The sequence below is a fragment of the Eschrichtius robustus genome, chromosome 6 (assembly GCF_028021215.1).
Source record: "Eschrichtius robustus isolate mEscRob2 chromosome 6, mEscRob2.pri, whole genome shotgun sequence".
Taxonomy (NCBI): domain Eukaryota; kingdom Metazoa; phylum Chordata; class Mammalia; order Artiodactyla; family Eschrichtiidae; genus Eschrichtius; species Eschrichtius robustus.
In genome coordinates, this window is record NC_090829.1 from 20,409,395 (window position 1) to 20,418,914 (window position 9,520).

At 44.1% G+C, this 9,520-nt stretch overlaps 1 protein-coding gene across 3 annotated transcripts in view; it reads right to left on the bottom strand.

Annotated features, from left to right (window-relative positions):
• PIK3CB (phosphatidylinositol-4,5-bisphosphate 3-kinase catalytic subunit beta) overlaps positions 1–9,116 on the bottom strand; it is a 195,865-nt gene extending 186,749 nt beyond the window's left edge. For 2 of the 3 annotated variants that reach the window (XM_068545993.1, XM_068545994.1), the window contains exon 1: positions 8,888–9,116. The gene's annotated coding sequence lies outside the window, so the exon portion shown is untranslated. Of the gene's footprint in view, positions 1–8,667; positions 8,756–8,887 lie in introns of those variants that run through there. The other variant, XM_068545995.1, reaches the window with a different exon arrangement.
• Between the last annotated feature and the right edge of the window lie 404 nt (positions 9,117–9,520).

Here is a 9,520-nt window from a genome sequence, read left to right on the forward strand (position 1 = left end):
GGGGAGGGACGGGGCGGGGTGGGGGGGGGGGGGCAGGGGGCGGTTCAGATCATAATGCAAAAGATGGTTCAGGCAGTAATGCAAGCCATGGGGAGCAGCAGATGAAGCTTCGCTCGCTCACCTGCCACTCATCTCCTGCGGTGCGGCCCAGTTCCTAACAGGCCTTGGACCACTACCGGTCTGTGGCCTGGAGGTTGGGGACTCCTGGGGTAGGGTATTAAAAGGTACAAACTACTATGTATAAAATAAATAAGCTACAAGAGTATATTGTACAAGACAGGGAATATTTTATAATAACTATAAATGGAGTATAACCTTTAAAAATTGTGAATCACTATGTTGTACACCTGAAACTTATATAATATTGTAAATCAACTATTCCTCAATAAAAAATAAATTTAAAAATAAATAAGCAAAAGCATAAATTCTAGAGTCATACAGACCTGAGTTTGAAACCTGACTCTCCCACTTAAAAGCTATGTGCCACCTGGCATGTTAACTTCCCAAAGCTTCAGTTTCCTCATTTCTTAAATGAGAATATCATTAGTACCTTCATTACAAGTTTCTTATGAAGATAAAATGAATAATGCACAAAGAGGAGTTAGCATAACCTGACACATAGGTGAGCATTCAATAATGTTAACTTTGGTTATAGTTTAATCCTATACAGTAAATCACACAGATGAGTTTTTCTAATAGGCTATATTGACAGTCACAGCTTTAAATGACAAAAGAACATATTGATAAAAGGAAGCAGGTAACAACAGAATGCATAGAATTAAAGAAGTCACTGATTAAAAAATAATTGCCTGGCTCTCAAGGAGAAGATAGTACATTCTTAAGTTAAAGGTAAAACAATTGTTACTGGTTGGTACAGCATATATAGTTCTCTATAACACACACACACACACACACACACACACAGAGTAGACATTCCTTGTAGGTAGAATGAGAATCTAAAACCCAGAAGCCTCTCAGTTAGGGAAAATTTTAATAATCTAATAATGGAATGGTGGGTGAAGTACATCAAGAGTTAAGACAACTAATGATTTCCAATGAAAATGTGAAATTTCCACAGCCATCAAAAGAACAAAAATAAAATAATTATAATTGATCATAACATTGTCCAAAATCAACAACCATCTTCTATGGATGTTTCCTTAGGCTCACAGTGCAAAAAACAAGCGTGTTAAGAGAACTCCAGTTGGTTTTCCCCAGGACATGCCTCTAATAATTAACTACAATGAATCTCATTGGAGGAATGATGTCCATGTAGCTGATAAACATGGAACCTAACTTTTGAAAATATACAACTGCAGAAATAAGTTTTAAATAAATTTGTGTCCAGATAACATAAGGGCAGCAATTTGTAATGATTTATAAAGTCAGAGGAAAACACTGATTTTAATAGTATGATATCTGAATACAAGATCTACACTAAATCAGTAGTTCAAGAATAAGCAATTTTAAATGACCATATTTCAACTATTTAATAGAAATTAGTTACTGTGTAAGTAACATGTCAGAGGTAGTAAATAGTGGCCTGGCTACAAGAAATGAGCACCTCTATTTCAAACAGCAGGTCTTCATTTTAATTCCTATGAAAATGTTTAACAGGTTAAGTGATTAAATAAACATTAAAGAGAACTTCAAATTGCAGTAAATTTATAATTCTGACAATCTGCAATACTCATTTAAATCACAAAAGCTCAATCATTTAAGCTAGTAAAGTACAAATGTCTCAAAACGGAGTTTGGCCTCTTGTTGACAGTCACCTCAAATTTCTTCCAGTGGCTCAGCAGGTAAGGAATTCATGGAATTCAGGGCTTCAAGGTCTAGTAAGCATTACTAAACCTTACTGGTTAAACCATCCAGTCAACACCAAGTTATGTGGGGCAATACCTGTAGATTATCTAACTCCTTTGTCCCTTCCCACATCTTCTCTACTTCATAACTACCATTACTTCTAAACGGTACAAAGAGGTAAACATGAAATTGGTAAATATTATAAATTAGTTATTAGAAATGCAAAGAAAAACTAAGGTCAGGAATGTGGTTAAACTGCAGTTTAAATAAAGCTTCTGGATTACCCATGGATTTCTTTTAATCCACATAATCCTCCTCCTGAAGCCATGGATAATCAGGTTCGCATTTCCATTGAAGGCAAATGAGCATTTGCCTGGTGATCTCCCAAGTAGCCAGAGCAGCAGGAGACAAACTACAGGGTCAGGGAAGCAGCAGTCCCTCCGGGGTTTGCAGTAGGGGATTGTGACCTGCTGACCTGTGCTCTAACAATACCACAACACAGGGAACTGCCAGATTAACTTTCTTCATTTTGGCAGTAAATTTCCCCTATTAAAGGCTCAACAGATAATAATAACCTCAGGTGACCTACTTTAAATTAAATAATCAAGAAAATAAGAAAATATACATTCTTGGTGAAGAAGTGGGGGCAAGACAGATCATGGAGCCAGGACTCAGGGGAAGGATGTGTAAATTTTTTGAGGAAATGAGGGAATTTCTAAATTATTGACTGCTTTAGGCTGGAAACAAGTTAAACGAATAATGGAAAGCTACCTTTGCAATACACCATAGCTATAAAGATAGCACATCTTTCCCTCAAACCCTAGAAGAGTTGAATACCTGAAACAACTAAGTGCTGGAATAAAATGGATAGGCTAGCAGAGGTGACAATGCTAGAGAGAGAGAAGAGAGAAAAGCTGAGACTTCATAACATAATCCTTGGCAAAATTAATCTCCAGTTTACCCTAGCTTACCCTGCGATTGCAGTAAATGGGATTCTGGGTTTATCACACATGAGAAGATATGTTATGCCATCCTTTATGATTTTATCACAGACTTAGCCTCCAAATTTCTTTGTTAGATGCTCCCTATTGTAACTTGACATTATGGGATTTGCCTCACTTGACAGGTTCCAGAAGTTATACAATAATTTTTTTTTTAATTTAAAGCCTGTTAAACATTCCTCCATCTACAAAGTTTATTACTTTACTGCATGTAAACCCGTTATGTTGAAGACTGAAATTCTTTTATTTATATTTCTAAAATAAAACCAACAATTAGGTTGATCAATTAACCACCACTTATTCCAAGTTCTAACATATTCTATGCATGAGAGACCTTCCCTTTAAAAAAACAAATAAATCCAGGGAATTCGCTGGCGGTCCAGTGGTTAGGACTCTGCGCTTTCACTGCCAAGGGCCTGGGTTCAACCCCTGGTCAGGGAACTAAGACCCTACAAGCCACGTGGTGGCCAAAAAAATAAAAAAATAATTCCAAGTGTTAAAAATGAAGGGGGGCTTCCCTGGTGGTGCAGTGGTTGGGAGTCTGCCTGCCGATGCGGGGGACGCGGGTTCGAGCCCTGGTCTGGGAGGATCCCACATGCCGCAGAGCGACTGGGCCCGCGAGCCACAACTGCTGAGCCTGCGCGTTTGGAGCCTGTGCTCTGCAATGAGAGGCCGCGACAGTGAGAGGCCCGCGCACCGCGATGAAGAGTGGCCCCCCCGCTCGCCGCAACTGGAGAAAGCCCTCGCGCGGAAACGAAGACCCAACACAGCCAAAAATAAATAAATAAATTAAAAAATAAAAAAAAATGAAGGGAGGCTGACCATAAAAGGGGTAACATGAGGGAATTCTTTGGGATGTTGGAATTATTCTGTACACTGTTAGCGGTGGTGATAGTTACAAGACTCTAGGCATGTGTTAAAACTCATAGGACCGTACATGAAAAAGTTTTCGTAAAATTTTAAAATTCAATGTCACTCTTTTAGAAATGTCTTTTTTATTAAAAAAAAAAAAAACAAAAAACTATCAACTCAGAAAAAGAAAGGTCTAAATTAGAGATACGCAACCTGCGTTATCAGAGCAACTGGTAGGTAACACACTATACACACCCAACCATACATCTAACACCTTTCATTTTTCCTCTCTCAACTGGAAGCTTGTGACTCAGGATTATTTAACCTGGAGATGATAACATAAAGGTTACCATGGAATATATGAGAGAACAACTTAAAAAGGAAGTACACCAGTTTAGAGTCACTCCAAAGGGTAAAGCTGGACCGACCCAGTGGCTGGAAAATCCAGGAAGTCAGACTTTGATTATGAGAAAGCAGAAAGGCCTCTTCAAGAAAGGATAGTATCCTTTCACACAAGATGTCCCTGCAGACATCAGACTACCAAAGGCACATAGGCACTCCTTAGAAAAACAGCCCATACAAATCAGGGAGTGGAGAGAAGGCAGAGGGAAAAAAAAAAAAGTGTCAAAATTTGGAGAGGGAGATGAGAAGGTAAAAGGAGTGAGAAGCAAAGTTGCCCCACACAAGCCTGAAAATCTATAATATTGTCCTTTATCTTCCTTTTCTTCTTCTTTTCTACTAAATTTCCAGTATTATTCTTCTAGTCTAGGATTTCCTTCTCCAACGTATCTTTTCCCTATTATCTACTCTGACAATGGAATTCTACACCTTGATTTTTCCATACCCTCCTTTCTTCACAAACCTACTAGATAGTCTTTGGGGCTTCAGTCTCGGGGGAAATCCTAAATCATTTGCCTCTTTCTACAACATGACAAAGCTTGCAAGTGAGCAGTTAACAGAAGCCAAATGACAGGGACTTATCTCTCCCAAGATATGGTAAGATATGATAACTGAATCAAATGGTTCAGAGGATATTTACATAAATGCACACAAGCTGGGGCGGGGGGCTCAGATTTTTAAAACATAGTGTAATTGAAATAAATAAAAACACCTGGGGCTTCCCTGGTGGCGCAGTGGTTAAGAATCTGCCTGCCAATGCAGGGGACATGGGTTCGAGCCCTGGTCTGGGAAGATCCCACATGCCGCGTAGCAGCTGAGCCCGTGAGCCACAACTACTGAGCCTGCGCGTCTGGAGCCTGTGCTCTGCAACAAGAGAGGCCGCGATAGTCAGAGGCCCGCGCACCGCGATGAAGAGTGGCCCCCGCTTGCCGCAACTAGAGAAAGCCCTAGCACAGAAACGAAGACCCAACACAGCCAAAAATTAAAAAATAAATAAATTAATTTTTAAAAAAATTTATTAAAAAAAAAAAAACAAAACACACCTGTTCTCTGTAAAAATTGCAACTGCTACCCTATAGGATTTGGTATGCAATACTGGATTAAACTACCACATTCTATAGAACCAGTCCCCTCCAGTCAAGACCAAAATTCAACGCTTCTAAAGAACAAAACAAGGCTGGAAAACTTGTATGGTTTCTTATTCGCAAAAATACTAATGATCCAGTATACAATGAACGAAATCCGCATTTGTTTTTGTTATTAACGGCTTGATGTCTAAATGCTTAGCCTTTTCAGGAGGTACAGTACCTTAATGAAGACTGAGAAAGTAAGGATACCTAATAGAATAACTCTAGGCCCTGTGATCACTTCCTCATTTGCACAAATCTGGGACCAAAAAAGGGTCAAGTGTGTTCAGTACATGTTATACTTGGAATCGGAAGATTTTATAATGTATTTCATTCACACATTCATTCATTCAACATTAGTTAAATTTTCCAGACACTGTTCTGGTTACTGAGAATACCCCAGGGAAGACCAAGTCCCTTCCATCAGAGAGATTATAATATGCTGGAGGGAAAAGACCATAAACAAATAAACAAGAAAATAAGCAAGATAATTAGCTGATAATGCAGGTAGAGTTTGGACTTACTTTTTAGTGCAATAAGAAGCCCCTGGAGCAGGAGAGTAAGTAAAGATCACTCTGACTGCTGTCTGAAAATGGACTGTAGGAGAGCAAGGCCAGAGGCAAGGAGACTAGTTAGGAAGCTACTACCTAGGAACAACTGGGGTGGTGACAATAAAAATAAAGTGAAGTAGGGACTTCCCTGGTGGTCCAGTGGTTAAGAATCCATCTTGCAATGCAGGGGACGCGGTTCAATCCGTGGTCAGGGGAACTAAGATCCCACATGCCACGGGGCAGCTAAGCCCAGGCTCTGCAGCTATTGAGCCCCTGTGCCGCAACTAAGACCCGATACAGCCAAAAAATAAATAAATATTTTTAAAAAATAAAAAATAAAGTGAAGTAAATATATTCGGGATACATTTTGGAGGCAAAATCAACAGGGTTTGCTGAAGGACTGGTTGTGTGAGGCAATGGGGGAGCGTGAGGCAAAGTGATGAATTAAGGATGACCACCAGATTTTTCACTTAAGTAGGTGGAAGAGGGGGGTAGAGGGGTGCTCTTATGAAATGCAGACTGCTGGGGAAGGAACAGGTTGAAGAATGGAAATCAAGAGCTCTACTTTGAACATGTCAAATTTAAGATAGACAAATGAAGTGAAGATATGTAGGCAGATAGAAGAAATGTGAAGTTCAGAACTGGAGATAAAAATCTGAGAGTAAACAGCACGCTGATAGTATTTAAACCACAGGACTTGATGAGATCACTAAGAGAGAATACAGGTAGAAAAAAGTAGAGGGACGGGCTTGGACACCCTGAGGCATTAGGATGTTTTGAATTCATGAAGAGAAGAAAAAGTCAACAAAAGAGATAGAGAAACAGAGTGAAGAAAAGAAAAACCATAAAAGTGGAGTATCCTGGAAGGTTCCTTTATATAATACGATACTCTAATCCACCACCACCCTCCCATCCTGCTGGCCACATACTCTCAAATTCTATAAACAAACAAAAAAAAAAACTGAGGCCCAGGAAGACTGGGTGACATCCCCAAAGTCCCACTATCTGGGACCCAGGACCAGGCCTAAGAGCCAAGATGTGACTTCTGACCCCTAGCCTTTTCACAGTGGATAGCAGTGCTTCTACTATTGGGTTCACCAGTGAGACAACAGGGAAGGTTATAATTTAGGAAGAACACAATTAGACTACAAGGAAGAAGATAATTTAGATTACAAGGTTAATTTTTAACTTTTTTCTATGTATTTTGTTTACATTTGTTACATTCACAAAGCAAGTTGGATCAAAAGCCTTTATGGATGAGTCCCTAAGAAAAGCAAGAAATACAGACAAGAGGTGAAAAAAGGCAATAAATCAAAACCCAACTCGATTTTCTCCACTTCTAAAAAACACTCTGGGTATTCCCCGGTGGCGCAGTGGTTAAGAATCCACCTGCCAATGCAGGCGACATGGGTTCAAGCCCTGGTCCGGGAAGATCCCACATGCCGCGGAGCAACTAAGCCCGTGGGCCACAACCACTGAGCCTCCGCTCTAGAGCCCGCGAGCCACAACTACTGAGCCCGCCCGCCACAACTGCTGAAGCCCATGCGCCTAGAGCCTGAGCTTCGCAACAAGAGAAGCCACCACAACAATGAGAAGGCCGCGCACCGCAACGAAGAGTAACCCCCGCTCGCGGCAACTAGAGAAAGCCCGCACACAGCAACGAAGGCCCAACGCAGCCAAAAATAAATTAAAATTAAAAAAACCCACTCTGAAGGTAAAAGACCCTCATTAGGATGTGAATCAGGGGTTGTACAAAAAAGTTTTTTGATTTCAGTCATTTTTGCTTTAGTGAATACAATCCCAGTTTTAAAGCTTAAGATTTTTACTTTGTTCCACACTTGCCTTCTGGAACTAGGTTAAGATCTTTATCCTGACCACCCTTTCCTATGCTACTTTATCATGACTTAAGCAGTTCTGCTTTTACCATAAAAATCTTAGTGTAACCTAAAAATCCCCAAATGATTAATGAACTGCTGAGAATTCTGACTCGTTGGAGATGATTTTATTAGGAATCATATTTCCAAACACCCATTCAGTGCTTCAAAATAAGTACTCATCTAATTTAACTATGATGACTTCACCAGACAGTAACACTGCCCACGATGATGTTTTCAAAAGCACTTGTCACTCCCTTCGTATGTAGCAATGCAAAAAAAGGAGTCTGTTTTCATATTTTTCTCTGTTTATACTCTGTAACAAGTGACAGTTTAAGCGTCACTTAAGATTATTTAAACAGCAAAGCACTTCAAGTTTACTGTATCCCACCACCTTGCATCTGAAGCGAATCCTAAACTCGCTGTTGTATTTAAACAGCAATTCCCACTCGGTACCTGAGACAGGTATTCCAAGGCAGCCTTAGCAAAAAAAAAGAGACTCCAGCATTCTAGGATGAGGCTATAGGATTCGTATTTTGGCCACTGTTAAGATAACAGGCTCCTGTATTAAGCAACTCCAGTGGAGGTTACTGCAACATCAAAGCGCTTCGGAAATAAATGTGCCCCCCAAAAGTACACCCGCAGCCAGGAATCAGCAACAGCTAAGAAGGGAAGATGCTGCAACAGAGTTACTCCTAACAGCCTACCACTGACCGAGCAGTCGCTCTTCGGTCATGTACATCATCCTGTCCTAGCTTCACAACAACCCTGTGAAGTACGTATAATTATTCCCACTAACAAATCCGGATACTCTGGCCCAAGGCCCCAGGGCTGCTCAGTGGCGGCGCCGGGATTTGAAAACACGACCCTATCCCAAAAGTCCAGGATCCCCGCCCCTAAAATACACCCTGCGCAAAAAGGCATCTGAGGATCAGGAGCTCGCGGGTGTCCGCACAGACACAGGGGACGAGGACGCCGCCTCTCCCCAGACGCCCCTCAGGAACGCGACCCAAAGGGCCGCGTCCCTGCCGCCCGGAGGCCGGGGAGAGCCGCTCACCTTGCAGAGCCCCGGGAGGGCCTCAGGCGAGCGAGGCACCCCCGCGGGCCGGCGTCCTCGGCGCCGGCAGGAAGCGCAGAGCGGCCACTCAGTCGCCGGCGCCGCAGGCTGTGGCGGGCAAGAGCGCGCCGCCGGCCCGCGCGGGGGCACCTCAGAGGCCCGCCGCGACCGCGCCGCCCCTCAGCCGCGCCGCATCCGGGTCCCGCTCCACTGCACTCACCTGCCCGGCGCTCCGCCGCCGCCGCCGCCGCCGCCGCCGCTGCCGCCGGCTCTCGGCTCCAGGTGCGCGGTTAGCAGCTCAGGCCACCGCGACCGTCCAGCTGCGGCGCTCCCATGCCCGTCTCTCTCAGTCGCCACCCGCCTGCCCCGCGCGGCGTTACACCAGCCCGTCGCCCACGGCCATGGCCAGCTCCGCTGCCGCCGCACCGACCGACGGAGCACGCGCGCGCCGCCGCCGTGCACGCGCGCACGCGCGCGCGCGCGCGCCCGCCTCACGGGCCCACCTCCCAGCAGCCCTCGCCCCGCCCCGTGAGCCGCTCCGGCCAATCCCAGGTCTGCGGGCTGGGCGGGGCAGAGCTGGTCCCCGCTGGGAGGGAAACCGCCGCCTAGTCCTTTCCGTTGGTGCCTGCTGGGAGGCTGAACCGCTGTCTAGTATTCTCCGGCTGCCCGCCCAGCAGCGGCGCTGCTGTGCGGCAGTTCTGCTCCTCTTTGAGGCTCCCGGAGGACTCGGAATCGGGAATCCCCGGCAAGCCGCTTTCAGGAGAGACCCACCACCTGCCCCGGCCTTCGTAGCCGCCTCCGAGAGATTTCTCTGTTCCTAGTTTCCTTGCCGGCCTTCTCTTCCCAGTCACTC